This window comes from Cibotium barometz, chromosome 7 (genome assembly GCF_041138505.1).
Source record: "Cibotium barometz isolate CiBa-2024 chromosome 7, ASM4113850v1, whole genome shotgun sequence".
Lineage (NCBI taxonomy): Eukaryota > Viridiplantae > Streptophyta > Polypodiopsida > Cyatheales > Cibotiaceae > Cibotium > Cibotium barometz.
In genome coordinates this window covers 48,970,244-48,986,621 of record NC_141052.1, presented here as the reverse complement: position 1 = coordinate 48,986,621, position 16,378 = coordinate 48,970,244, and positions in this window count along the sequence as shown.

The window sequence follows — 16,378 nt, the reverse complement described above, 5'->3', positions numbered from 1 at the left end:
TAAAAATGGTCAAAAATTGACCAAACTGAGTTGGAAAATTCTAGAATCAGTTTGTTTGGTTAGGAGCTCAATTTTTCCTATAAATAGAAGCCTCCCCTTGTTGAAAAAAATATATATAGTGTTTATGTATCGTTACTCTACTCCACCTAAGCCAAGAACTGTGAATTCATTAATAATTCACTAGTTTTTGGAGCTTCCCTCTTTCTTCAATCCCCATTGGTGGCTCCATCAACATACTTAACCAATTGATTGGTTGGGGGCCTCTACCGTGAACAAAGAATCAAGCAATTTGTAAGGTAATTAGTGAATATTGATCTTTCCTATAATTTCTCAATGTTTCTCTCTTCTCAACCCCTCTCAAGCTTGAGAAGCTTAATTGGTATGGTTTTTTTAAATGCTATTGAAGCTAATTGGTGAATAGTAGTGAAGAGTTACATAATTTGATGAATGCTATTGAAGTTAAGTAATTAATGATAGTAAAGAATTACATAAATTTCTATTTATGTTTAAATTCTAATGGTTTTTATGTAATTTCTCTCTCTCACTCAAGAACTCATGACCCATTCTCAATCCAAATGAAGCTTTTCATAAAGCTTTTCCTTAACCCAAGATTAAGCTATGCTTGAGGCCAAATTAATGGCCTTTTTTTATGCTTTTAGTTTATGTATATTGATGATTCAATCCATTTTGGATTAATGATCCAATTAGAGATCATTTTAATTATTTCCTTAATGATAAGCTTTATCCCTTAGAAAAATTGAGATTTATCAGTCATAGCACAACGGAGCTATGGCAAAATTTTTATAAAAATTATGCATAAAATAATTTCATTCAAAGCATAAAAAGAGGACTTCCTACCATATTCTAGGAATTATCATCCTAGATTAATTGAAAGAAATTCATTATAATCATGGAGAAATTAAATTTTTATATTATGCATAAAGGATAAGTTTTTATATCAAAAGTGTTACTTTTACCATTTTTATTTTCATGCATAGAAGTATGCATAAAGGATAAATTTTTATATCAAAAGTGTTACTTTTACCATTTTTATTTTCATGCATAGAAGTATGCATAATGGATAAATTTTTATATCAAAAGTGTTATTTTTATCAATTTTTATTTTCATGCATAGAAGTATGCATAAAGGATAAATTTTTATATCAAAAGTGTTATTTTTATCATTTTTATTTTCATGCATAGAAGTATGCATAATGGATAAATTTTTATATCAAAAGTGTTATTTTTATCAATTTTTATTTTCTTGGATAGAAGTATGCATAAAGGATAAATTTTTATATCAAAAGTGTTATTTTTATCATTTTTATTTTCATGCATAGAAGTATGCATAAAGGATAAATTTTTATATCAAAAGTGTTATTTTTATCAATTTTTATTTTCATGCATAGAAGTATGCATAAAGGATAAATTTTTATATCAAAAGTGTTATTTTTATCATTTTTATTTTCATGCATAGAAGTATGCATAAAGGATAAATTTTTATATCAAAAGTGTTACTTTTATCATTTTTATTTCATGCATAGAAGTATGCATAATGGATAAATTTTTATATCAAAAGTGTTACTTTTATCATGTTTGAATTTCATGCATAAAGGTATGCATAAAAGTTGATTATTTTATTATAAAAGTGTGTCTTTTATTATATTGAATTTCATGCATAGAGGTATGCATAAAAGTTGATTATTTTATTATAAAAGTGTGACTTTTATCATAATTGAATTTCATGCATAATAGAGGTATGCATAAAAGTTGATTATTTTATTGTAAGAGTGTTACTTTTATCATAGTGGATTTCATGCATAGAGGTATGCATAAAAGATATTCTTTTTATACTAAAAGTGTGATTTTTATCATAAATGGATTTTATGCATAACTTAGATGCATAAGAGAAATTCTTTTATTCTAAAAGTGTAATTCCTACCAAATTGAATTTATGCATAAGAAGATGCATAAAAGATTGGTTTTAATTTCGAAAGTGTTAGTCTCCTTAAATGGAATTTATGCATAAATAAATGTGTAGAGAAATCTTATATCAAATATAAGAATTCTCTTAAAAAAGATATGAAATGTGATAAGATGTGATAAGAGGTGTATGAGATGTGATAAGATTTGATAAGATGCGTATGGAAAGTGATAGGATGTGATAAGAGGTGAATGAGATGTGAAAAGATGTGTATGAGATGTGATAGAATGTGTTAAGATGAGTTAGGATGTGTTAAGATGTATATGGGATGTGTTAGGATGAGAATGGATGTAATATGGTTGTATGAATGTGATGTGGATGTATACATGTAGATGTATATGTATGAATGTGAATGTGGATGTGGATGTGGATGTATGGATGTAGATACGGATGTGTATGTATGTATGTGGATGTGTATGTATGAATGAGGATGTGAAAATGGATGTATGTATGTAGATGTGGATGTATGGATGTATGTATGTAGATGTGGATGTATGGATGTGAATGTGAATGAAGAGGTGGATGTGGATGTATGGATGTAGATACGGATGTGGATGTATGTATGTGAATGTGGATGTGTGAATGAGGATGTGAAAATGGATGTATGCGTGTGAATGTGGATGTATGAATATGAATGTGGATGTGTGGATGTGGAAATGGAGGTATGGATGTATGAATGTGGACGTGGATGTATGCATGTAGATGCGTATGTATGAATGTGAAATTGGATGTATGATGTGGACGTACGAACATGGATATGTATGTAGAATAATGAATATGAAGGTGTATGTGAGATAATGTGTAGTCTATATGAGTGAATGGATGAGAACGAGTACACATTGAATGGAATGTGGAATAAGTAATGTGGACTGAGAGTGGATAATATGGAAAGACAAGAGTTCGTTATAGAAACTGTATTTTGTGACTGTTTGTAAATGACTGTTTTATGTCAAGAATGCTGGAGAAGCATTTTGACCGTCTTGAGGATTAAGGTCATGAAGACCGAACTGATAAAGTTGCAACTGCTGACGGAGAGTCAATGGAGGACGTCTCGTGTAGCAAGGTCGATCGAGGTCTTGACCTCGATTTAAATGGTGAGCTTCCGGTACGGTGGATGAGGGACCAAGGAAGCGGCCTATGAGTGAAGCGCTAGGTCACCTGCGAAGGATCCTAGAGGGTGCTGACCATACGGTGCTCGGGCTCTGGGTCGCCGAAGATACCCACACGTGCGTCGTGGAAGATATTGGAACAAGGAGTAAGAGTTGTTTTCTGAAACCGGGCATGGATCTGGTTGATTGACCTTGCTGGTCCTCAACGGATGAGTCCATGGCTCTTTTATATGGATCTGTGGGTTGATCTAGCTGATCTTCCACGGAGATTCCATTCTATTATATGAATATATTGCCGGTTACTATGAGCTAGGAACTATAACACCATATTGGGGAATATGGGAATTTCCCACAAGTTTGGGACACGTGGTCAAAAGTTTGGATTAACCATAACTTGAACACCACTAATCCAAAATGAGCGCTTTATAGCTCTTTAGATTCCATTTTTCAAGCGCTTTCCAACGATAGGTCATATGATAGGGTTTTGAGAAACTTACAAACATGTTATCCATGTCTCCTTTTTTAAGTATTCAAAAATGGGAATTGGGAAATTCCCAAATTCACTAATATGGTGTTCTATGAAAAAGGCCCCTGAGCGAACAGGTGGTGAGCGTTCTGGTTGCCAATGATGCCATAAGTATACCAATGAATGAATGACTGGAAATAAGGATTCAACCAGAGACTTTGAGGATTGTCATCAGTGACATAATGGTTTTATTAAAGGATTGTTTTAAAGCTAGTTGATGCTAAGGAAAAGGCAATTTCATATTGGGTGTGTAAGTGGTGTGACTAGTTTTATGTTTGCATGAACTTCCGGCTAGGGGGCCTTGGAACTCTTTTCCCTGGTACCCGGGACAAAACCTAACCAAATTCTTAATTGGATCCCATCACTACAGTGGTTGGGCGGTTGGCTAATCCATGGGATGGATGGGGTTAGGCTGGACTGATGGATCCGTAAATCAAGATTTAATTTCTATTATTACGATAGATGAAGTAAATCCCGGATAGAAAATGTTCTATGGATAGGAATCAACGGCTGTGCCTCTTGATGGGGAAAAAAGCGTTGATCCCAATGATCCAAGTGCAAGTTTCTTCCTTGATTTGACCAAGTACCGTTAAAGGTGTAGTCAGATCAGTTGATCCGTAATGATCTTGACTACGTTAGAGTAAAGAGTTATCCTGGTGGAATCGCCCATGCTTTCCGGGTAAAGGAAGTTTTTCCGGTTTCGGTTTTGGACAAACCGACAGATTAGTCTCTTGTCCGGATATCCGTGGGCGAGGCCCCGAGTGTGAGACCCTACCCGCGCACGATGTGCTACTTCCGCTGCTAGTACCCCGAATCCATTGCGCGGTGGGGACAGGGATCTCACATTTGGTATCAGAGCAGGTTTTGAAAGCTAATAAAGATAATTAAATTCTTATCTGAAATTGGTAATAAGAATTCAGAAACAGCATTTTCATTCCGTAAGCTTCTTTAATGAAGAAATTTTAATCAAAGAAATTGTTTTTATAGATGGAAGTTTCCCATTTATCTGGTATTCCCGACCTCACCCAGTCTCAAGATATGATTGCATTTGCCTTCGAGCATCTCATCTCTTCCGCTTCAACACGAACAAGCCGAGCAAGACTCGCACGCCATTTCGAGGAATTATATTTTCCTAACCCAGTGGAGAGACAACAGCATAAGTGGTTTGCAGGGCTATATATCCACGCCTCTTTTAACCGGCGTGCAATGCTGAGGCAGAACCTCTCATTGGCCATGATTTTGATAAAGCTGAAAATGACGCGTGGTGTCATTCTATATCTTTCAACGCGTCAAAATTTCAGACTTGCTTGCTGAGTTTATAGACTCCTTAGTCGATTTATCCCTAAGGAGAAAATAATAGCTCCCTTCGCAGTTAGAGAACTTATGTAACAGGGCATGACTATGGTCCAGTACGGTCCTCTTATATGTCTTTCGAGGAGATTTTGAACTCAGAGCCGAGTTGCTCTATGTACATATTGCAACTTTTATATAAATAAAGAAACGTTTTCCGGTTAGAAAATTCATGTTGGATAAATGATTGTTTATGGCGAACGATCTGCTGCTGATAAAGAAAAAAAAATCTGTTATCGGACATATGTCATAGATCTCCATTAAGATCTTGTCTTGTATAAGAAATTGTTTCCGAACTCTTAAGTCTTAGGATCTCATGAATAATATCAAAATAAAAATTTAATAATATATAAATTTTGGCAGAATCATGAGACGAGGAAACCGTGGTCGTCAGCCAGACCCTGTCTCTGAAGATGACGAGCTTGACCTTGATGTTCGCAAGGCTCTTCATGGGTCTCAGCCAGGACCCTTCAAAGGAGAAGGGGAGAACCTGGGTGAGGCTGTGGAGAAATGGGTGGAAGCCTTGGAAGAGTATTTTGATGTCACAGGATACAATCATCAGAGCAATTGGCTAATAAAGATCAACTGAGAAGCCAAATATGTCTCAAGAAACACAAAAAGGTTGTAATTGTGTGATATAATTCATACAATTTGATATTCAAACTGAAAAATTCGTAATTTAGTAATTGGGTTTTCAGATGGAAGTACCGCAATTGTATGGAACCCTGACTTGCTTGAGGCCTAGACATGATGGTATCTATCTTATAGTTCCAAGTATCATGACTACCCGTATATACTGAGAGTATAACTGCAGCTCTTTATTGACAGTATATACGAGTAAATCTAAGACTTAAAATTATAAGTGTTAATGCTATCCAGATGATGATTTCGAATGTGGTTGATATGATTTTTAATTCTGTTTGAGAATTGATGAATTGATTTGGATTCTAATTGAAAAATGATGATTTTTGAAATTTAGTTGGAATATTATAACCTGAGCGAAACCACAATGAGGATGAATGGGACGAGTCTCTGTGATGATACTCATAACTAGAATGATGATAATGATTTCAGCAAATCACTATGAGATTAGTGGATTGTGCTGTCAACTTGCTACTGTTAACACTTGTCACGGTAGATCAAGTTAAGGGATGACAAATTGATAACTTACTTAACTGAAATTCCCGTGGAGGAATGTTCAGAAGGAAATTTTTCGGTCTAATGGACCATTATCATAGGAATGATATGATCTAAATGAATTATTATTTAATGATGAGTTCTATATAAGGAATATTTATCCCAGTATTCTGTTGGGTTGACCAGAATCTAAGGAACCCAGAATAAATTGGATCCTAAGAAAAAGAGTTGTCCTCTACTTTGCGAGATGAGGACATCTCGCACCTTTTTAAGTGGGGTAGAAGTTTGTAAGATTCCTCCCCCCAACCTTCGAGGTATACAGGAGTAAGAATCTCCCTTTCTGATCTTAAAATTATTCCCTCTCTAAAATAAAAGAAAGATTCTGTTTAAAAAGGGAAGACACTTTCCCCAGAATACCTTATCAGGAGCCCACCTGTTTTAAGAATTCAGAACAATGAGTTTAGAAGTGAGAACCGGTGTTTTGGATGCCAAGGTTTTGGTCATCAGTTAAAAGACTGCCCGACTCCTACCATGAAAAGGGCATAGGGAAGTCTAGAACCCAAATTCAGAGACCAATTCCTTCATACCAATCTAATCAGGGTCCGTCTCGGACAAGATTGCTTAAACTAGGTCCAACCCATTGATTAGGGTCGAGATGACCAGTCAAATGCTTGGCGACTTAGAGCAACAGATGCATGCAATTCATAAAGATATAAACGCTGCCCAGGATCGATAGAGACAATATACAGATAAGAAGAGGACAGTCAGAGAATTCAAAGAAGCAGTTATAGTCTTCATTTGATTACGGACCAAAAGAATTTCTTTATCTCTAGGGGAGTATAAGTAGTTATCCCCCAGCTATTGTGGATCAAAGAAAGTAGGTGACTTAGCCTACGAACTTCTTTTATCTCCTCATCTCAAAGTTCTTAATGCCTTCTATAGAAATTTGTGCCAAACCCAAATCATGGAAAGACGGTAAAACTTCAGTGGCAAGATACCGTTGGCTTCTAGGTTACGCTAACTCCTTCCTTTATATAAGTCGTAACTTTTACTTATCGCTCACAGTAATCTTACTTCCATCGATCTCCCTTCTTCTTAATCTCCTTCATGGCTTGGCAACATGAATTAGTTTTATCCGTGATGATTTCTCACCTTCAAGACGCAAGCGAGTCTGTGAAGAAGGATTTTATAGAACAGTATGAGCGCTCACTTTTTCCTCACTTGGGAACGTCTGTAGCTCAGACCAAATGGCGGACCTATCAAGACATAACTAGGGTAACACCCTGGGGTCAGCAGCACTTTCGTAACAATGTCCGCTTGGCCATGGTTATCGAAGCCTTGGGTTTGGGTCCCCGATACTACTGCGTCATGAGATCAAGACATCTTGGGTTTTCTGAGCGGGTCTTCTTACTGGCGTGTTTTCTTCCTCATCAGAAGATATGCCTTTACCCCGTTTTTGGTTTGCCTCTCAGAGGTCCTTTTGTTAGAACACCTCATACCACTGAGATAGGCGCGGCAATAACCAACAGAATCATTCCCATAGATCAGTTACCTTATACGTGCGCAGCTTGTGAGTGCTGCTTTTGTGATCATATGATGGACGGGCTTATGGAAGTATAAAGAGTTCTTCTATCTTTACTGTATATGTTCCAAGAATGAATAAAGTTTAAATCTTGTTCTTATCTTGACCCTTACTCTCTTTGAGACTTTTTTAATTGGTGATTAATCTTAATTAAAAAATTTCTCTCAGTCTCATACTTGTGCATCTTGCGAAATTACCCCCAGTTTGCGAGATGAGGGCATCTCGCATTTTTCAAGTGGCCCGAGAGAATGTAAGACTCCTCCCCAGCCTCTCAAAATGTCCAGCATCTTCCCCTGTAATCAATCCCTCTTCAGAAATATAAAAGACTTGTTTCTAACTGTTTTAACCTAGAGAGAGAAAATATTCTAGAGAGAGAATATTCAGATTTTTAATATTTTTGGATAGAAAACTATCTCATCTTATTAAAATAAGTTCCCCTGAAATAGAAATTCAAAAAGAACTTTCCAATGTGCAATTGGAATTAATTGGAAATGGGTATAAAGGACCTTAGCCTAAGGGTCTAGATTTTCAAAAAATTTTGGATTATGGTCCAATTAAGGTTCCTATGGGCCAATAGCATCAATCCATGTGTAGGGAGGAGATAAATCCAATTTTGTAAAAGAAGATACCCAAAAATGAGTAAATGCTCACATAAGATGAAGAGTTGAAAATGTACAAGGTTTATTAGTAAAAAAACTATGAGCAATATTAAAAATATGAGATATTTTGGGTATAATGATTTCATATTGACACTATGTAAGGAAGGGGAGTTCTTTAAAGGAGGTGCATATTTCACATAAGATGAAGAGTTGAAAATGTACAAGGTTTATTAGTAAAAAACTATGAGCAATATTAAAAATATGAGATATTTTGGGTATAATGATTTCATATTGACACTATGTAAGGAAGGGGAGTTCTTTAAAGGAGGTGCATATTTCACATAAGATGAAGAGTTGAAAATGTACAAGGTTTATTAGTAAAAAACTATGAGCAATATTAAAAATATGAGATATTTTGGGTATAATGATTTCATATTGACACTATGTAAGGAAGGGGAGTTCTTTAAAGGAGGTGCATATTTCACATAAGATGAAGAGTTGAAAATGTACAAGGTTTATTAGTAAAAAACTATGAGCAATATTAAAAATATGAGATATTTTGGGTATAATGATTCTATTTTGACACATATGTAAGGAAGGGGAGTTCTTTAAAGGAGGTGCATATTTCACATGCTTGAATGAGTTTTAAACTCATAAAAATTGAGATATTTCATCTCTCCTCTCTCCTAATTCAAGTCTAGTTACAAAAAGTTAGCTCAACTGACCTAAAAATGGTCAAAAATTGACCAAACTGAGTTGGAAAATTCTAGAATCAGTTTGTTTGGTTAGGAGCTCAATTTTTCCTATAAATAGAAGCCTCCCCTTGTTGAAAAAAAATATATAGTGTTTATGCATCGTTACTCTACTCCACCTAAGCCAAGAACTGTGAATTCATTAATAATTCACTAGTTTTTGGAGCTTCCCTCTTTCTTCAATCCCCATTGGTGGCTCCATCAACATACTTAACCAATTGATTGGTTGGGGGCCTCTACCGTGAATAAAGAATCAAGCAATTTGTAAGGTAATTAGTGAATATTGATCTTTCCTATAATTTCTCAATGTTTCTCTCTTCTCAACCCCTCTCAAGCTTGAGAAGCTTAATTGGTATGGTTTTTTTAAATGCTATTGAAGTTAATTGGTGAATAGTAGTGAAGAGTTACATAATTTGATGAATGCTATTGAAGTTAAGTAATTAATGATAGTAAAGAATTACATAAATTTCTATTTATGTTTAAATTCTAATGGTTTTTATGTAATTTCTCTCTCTCACTCAAGAAATGGTCATACTCATGACCCATTCTCAATCCAAATGAAGCTTTTCATAAAGCTTTTCCTTAACCCAAGATTAAGCTATGCTTGAGGCCAAATTAATGGCTTTTTTCTATGCTTTTAGTTTATGTATATTGATGATTCAATCCATTTTGGATTAATGATCCAATTAGAGATCATTTTAATTATTTCCTTAATGATAAGCTTTATCCCTTAGAAAAATTGAGATTTATCAGTCATAGCAACGGAGCTATGGCAAAATTTTTATAAACATTATGCATAAAATAATTTCATTCAAAGCATAAAAAGAGGACTTCCTACCATATTCTAGGAATTATCATCCTAGATTAATTGAAAGAAATTCATTATAATCATGGAGAAATTGATTTTTTATATTATGCATAAAGGATAAGTTTTTATATCAAAAGTGTTACTTTTACCATTTTTATTTTCATGCATAGAAGTATGCATAATGGATAAATTTTTATATCAAAAGTGTTACTTTTACCATTTTTATTTTCATGCATAGAAGTATGCATAATGGATAAATTTTTATATCAAAAGTGTTATTTTTATCAATTTTTATTTTCATGCATAGAAGTATGCATAAAGGATAAAATTTTATATCAAAAGTGTTATTTTTATCATTTTTATTTTCATGCATAGAAGTATGGATAATGGATAAATTTTTATATCAAAAGTGTTATTTTTATTAATTTTTATTTTCATGCATAGAAGTATGCATAAAGGAAAAATTTTTATATCAAAAGTGTTATTTTTATCATTTTTATTTTCATGCATAGAAGTATGCATAAAGGATAAATTTTTATATCAAAAGTGTTATTTTTATCAATTTTTATTTTCATGCATAGAAGTATGCATAAAGGATAAATTTTTATATCAAAAGTGTTATTTTTATCATTTTTATTTTCATGCATAGAAGTATGCATAAAGGATAAATTTTTATATCAAAAGTGTTACTTTTATCATTTTTATTTCATGCATAGAAGTATGCATAATGGATAAATTTTTATATCAAAAGTGTTACTTTTATCATGTTTGAATTTCATGCATAAAGGTATGCATAAAAGTTGATTATTTTATTATAAAAGTGTGTCTTTTATTATATTGAATTTCATGCATAGAGGTATGCATAAAAGTTGATTATTTTATTATAAAAGTGTGACTTTTATGATAATTGAATTTCATGCATAATAGAGGTATGCATAAAAGTTGATTATTTTATTGTAAGAGTGTTACTTTTATCATATTGGATTTCATGCATAGAGGTATGCATAAAAGATATTCTTTTTATACTAAAAGTGTGATTTTCATCATAAATGGATTTTATGCATAACTTAGATGCATAAGAGAAATTCTTTTATTCTAAAAGTGTAATTCCTACCAAATTGAATTTATGCATAAGAAGATGCATAAAAGATTGATTTTAATTTCGAAAGTGTTAGTCTCCTTAAATGGAATTTATGCATAAATAAATGTGTAGAGAAATCTTATATCAAATATAAGAATTCTCTTAAAAAAGATATGAAATGTGATAAGATGTGATAAGAGGTGTATGAGATGTGATAAGATTTGATAAGATGCGTATGGAAAGTGATAGGATGTGATAAGAGGTGAATGAGATGTGAAAAGATGTGATAAGATGTGTATGAGATGTGATAGAATGTGTTAAGATGAGTTAGGATGTGTTGAGATGTATATGGGATGTGTTAGGATGAGAATGGATGTAATATGGTTGTATGAATGTGATGTGGATGTATACATGTAGATGTATATGTATGAATGTGAATGTGGATGTGGATGTGGATGTATGGATGTAGATACGGATGTGTATGTATGTATGTGGATGTGTATGTATGAATGAGGATGTGAAAATGGATGTATGTATGTAGATGTGGATGTATGGATGTAGATGTGGATGTATGGATGTGAATGTGAATGAAGAGGTGGATGTGGATGTATGGATGTAGATACGGATGTGGATGTATGTATGTGAATGTGGATGTGTGAATGAGGATGTGAAAATGGATGTATGCGTGTGAATGTGGATGTATGAATATGAATGTGGATGTGTGGATGTGGAAATGGAGGTATGGATGTATGAATGTGGATGTGGATGTATGCATGTAGATGCGTATGTATGAATGTGAAATTGGATGTATGATGTGGACGTACGAACATGGATATGTATGAATGTGAAATTGGATGTATGATGTGGACGTACGAACATGGATATGTATGTAGAATAATGAATATGAAGGTGTATGTGAGATAATGTGTAGTCTATATGAGTGAATGGATGAGAACGAGTACACATTGAATGGAATGTGGAATAAGTAATGTGGACTGAGAGTGGATAATATGGAAAGACAAGAGTTCGTTATAGAAACTGTATTTTGTGACTGTTTGTAAATGACTGTTTTATGTCAAGAATGCTGGAGAAGCATTTTGACCGTCTTGAGGATTAAGGTCATGAAGACCGAACTGATAAAGTTGCAATTGTTGACGGAGAGTCAATGGAGGACGTCTCGCGTAGCAAGGTCAATCGAGGTCTTGACCAGCCTCGGTTCGATTTAGATGGTGAGCTTCCGGTACGGTGGATGAGGGACCAAGGAAGCGGCCTATGAGTGAAGCGCTAGGTCACCTGCGAGGAAGGATCCTAGAGGGTGCTGACCATACGGTGCTCGGGCTCTGGGTCGCCGAAGATACCCACACGTGCATCGTGGAAGATATTGGAACAAGGAGTAAGAGTTGTTTTCTGAAACCGGGCATGGATCTGGTTGATTGACCTTGCTGGTCCTCAACGGATGAGTCCATGGCTCTTTTATATGGATCTGTGGGTTGATCTAGCTGATCTTCCATGGAGATTCCATTCTATTATATGAATATATTGCCGGTTACTATGAGCTAGGAACTATGGAAAAGGCCCCTGAGCAAACAGGCGGTGAGCGTTCTGGTTGCCAATGATGCCATAAGTATACCAATGAATGAATGACTGGAAATAAGGATTCAACTAGAGACTTTGAGGATTGTCATCAGTGACATAATGGTTTTATTAAAGGATTGTTTTAAAGCTAGTTGATGCTTTAAGGAAAAGGCAATTTCATATTGGGTGTGTAAGTGGTGTGACTAGTTTTATGTTTGCATGAACTTCCGGCTAGGGGGCCTTGGAACTCTTTTCCCTGGTACCCGAGACAAAACCTAACCAAATTCTTAATTGGATCCCATCACTACAGTGGTTGGGCGGTTGGCTAATCCATGGGATGGATGGGGTTAGGCTGGACTGATGGATCCGTAAATCGAGATTTAATTTCTATTATTACGATAGATGAAGTAAATCCCGGATAGAAAATGTTCTATGGATAGGAATCAATGTGCCTCTTGATGGGGAAAAAAGCGTTGATCCCAATGATCCAAGTGCAAGTTTCTTCCTTGATTTGACCAAGTACCGTTAAAGGTGCAGTCAGATCAGTTGATCCGTAATGATCTTGACTACGTTAGAGTAAAGAGTTATCCTGGTGGAATCGCCCATGCTTTCCGGGTAAAGGAAGTTTTTCCGGTTTCGGTTTTGGACAAATCGACAGATTAGTCTCTTGTCCAGATATCCGTGGGCGAGGCCCCGAGTGTGAGACCCTACCCGCGCACGATGTGCTACTTCCGCTGCTAGTACCCCGAATCCGTTGCGCGGTGGGGACAGGGATCTCACACATAAGCTCTCAAATGAGCCACTTTTTATACTAAAACTCCTAAAACTCCCAAAACTTCCCATGTGGGATTATTCTCAAGCCCACTCCCACACTCACCTACAACTTGGAACTTTTTACAAGAGCCCTAAATAAGAATGTCAAGTCTCCTGTTTTCCTGCTTGCATCTTTGTGTTGCATCCTTGCATTGATCACCACTCGTCACGCAACAGTCCAGTGCCTATGCATTGAAAATCTATCATGTTAGGCTTTTCATAGCCTACAAACATTACATGTACAGAAAGCTGATATGTAATGTTAGATCATAAATTCCAAGAATCCCAAAGCTCTCATTGTAAGCATTTGGAATATATAAACCTAGCAATAATCTTGGTTCCAAAATATAAAAATATTCCCTGTTTCAAGAAAATGTATCAATCTCAAATTTCATATAGATTAAAATGCAAAAAATAAAAAAACCATAATACACATGTACACTCTAATAGTTTAATCATTACCCTGTTTCAAGAAAATGTATCAATCTCAAATTTCATATAGATTAAAATGCAAAAAATAAAAAAACCATAATACACATGTACACTCTAATAGTTTGATCATTAGAGATGCTATACATTATCCTTCGAAAGATGGAGGGTCTACAATTGAGCTATGAATAAATAGATTATAGTAAACAATGATGACTATATTATAGCAAACGTCAGGACCAATACCTTCAATATCTTGTCCATCACCATAAATAAAGGAAAATGATATTCTAGACACATCTATACTATGCAGTATTACCTGTGATATCAAATACAACACTACCTCCATTAATCATTTACGCACAATTATGAGGTTTGTGTGTGTGGACGTTAAGTATTTTAAGCTAAGCAAGAAAAATGCCACAGTAAAGGAAAGAAAATCAAAATATTTCACTAGTGAAATGGAAATATTTCACTCCTGTAATGGTAGAGCATACTTCTATGTTAATATGGGCTTTGTATCTCATAGAGAGAAAAAGGTTATATGGAACAACCCATTGACTATCCACCCTATGATCCTTTACTTGGATGAAAATACCATCATCTTGCCGCATGTAAGTTGGATACCCATTGTCATCAAAAATAGTAGTCTCAGAAAACTTGCGAGAATAATGATGTTTGCAACTCCCGTCAATCATGTAAGGAGAGTGAATATTTAGTTCCCTGCGTGGTCCATGACTGATTATCTTGTGCAACTCGGGAAACATCGCCTTATCTAGAAGTTCAACACATACCGACTTATCATAGTAAGTAATCTCAATAGTGTTACATGTACCCTCTAATATTAATAATATATGTGCATGTGGCAAGCCCTCCTTTTTTTCAATTCAATAACATAAAAAAATCCCACTACCCCTCAAAATAATGCTTTTTTCACCAATAAGTACAACATATCCTTATGCTTCTCAAAGACCGATGCCATCAAGTCAGGTCAAGCTTGGGCAGCTTGAATTGGCAATAAAGCATTACATATTTATCCCACTTTGGATTGCAAGTAAAGGTAATAAATAGGTTAGGTTTACCCATCTTACTAACATTTTTCATTGAATTCTGATACAATTGATGCATATATCGAGGCCCCTGTGAGTATATGTAGATGGTAGAACTATCTGGCATCCAATAATGCCCCCAAAGACTGTATTGACCCCATTAATGACATTAACCATATCTACAAGCCCTTGGTATACTACAGCACACAATGCTTTCTAGTTATTGCGTATCCATACTAATCTTGATTCTTCCATGCTGCTATATGCATTAACAATGTATTGTTGCAAAAGCCGACCACCGCATAGAAGGCAAGCACTTGTATCTTCCTCCCTTATTTGTAATCTATATGCATAATATTACCATTGAGTTATAGTCTTTATCTTCTCATTTGAACCTTGTCTATTTCTACCATGGAGTGGAATTACAACATGCCAACCATCCTCTCCTCGAGGAAACAAAAGAACATATAATAGAGGCATATATGAACGATGAAAATTAGATATTAATTTTATAGCACCTGTGTGAGACATTATTTGAATATCTCTATGACGACCTACATGAAAATCATCCCCTTGACCTGGCATGATAGTAGCTACCTCACTACCCGTAGGAACCAAGTATTTCCTTGAGGTTGATTGGGCTTCACTGATGACCATTCTCAAATCTGCATGTGGATTGGATTGTAGCATTTCTCTCAATGTACAAAATGCACCGGCATACAGATTTTGTTCATACATCATTGTTTGTAACCTTTCAAGCAGATTATGATTTAAAGAAGGCATCCCATTTAGTCTATTCTCCAATTCATACTTCGTATCATACACATACAATTGGGCAAATTAAGGATCCACATCTCATGTTTCATTAGGTATTATAGAGCCAACATGACAATAGGTAGTACCATGGATTCAAAAATTAAATACACCTCCTCCTCCCCTAGTAAACTGATTATCCAAGTGAGCACTGAGTGAGACGAATGCTAACACATTGTTATAAGAGCGTATATTCTTCTTGTATTCCTTACTTACATTATCAATACCAAGTAATAGATCAGCTAATTTAGAAGGAGGATTTTCCAAAGGCAATAAAGAGATATTCCCACTTTGCACAACAATGTTTTCTCACATATTGTCGAAGCTTTCTTGATGTCTCACGTTTCCAAATTAGTGCCTCACAAAAATGGCACTTGTAAAGGGTCCCTAAAGAGTGAAGAGTACAATCTCCGAAACATAACACCATGATTGTTGGGTGCTTAACATTTTGAAGAAATGAAAAAACACGCCTTATAGAATGACATCCAGATTTAATACCTTTCACATCGCCAAAAGAATAGGAAATAGGTTGAAAATCTTCAACACGACCAATCTCATCTATTGTCTCATTTAAATCAAAAGAAATAGGGCCTCCATATCTCTATGTGCCCAAACATTAAGATTTTCATTGTTGCTAAGTTCTTGAAGAACCGTAGTAGTAGGAGTTTCTCTGTTATCTGAATCCAAGTGGATTCCAACTTAGAATTCTCTATGCTTCTAATCTTCAACCCTTCCAAATTTTTCGATCTCATTTACATTGAAGTAATCCAT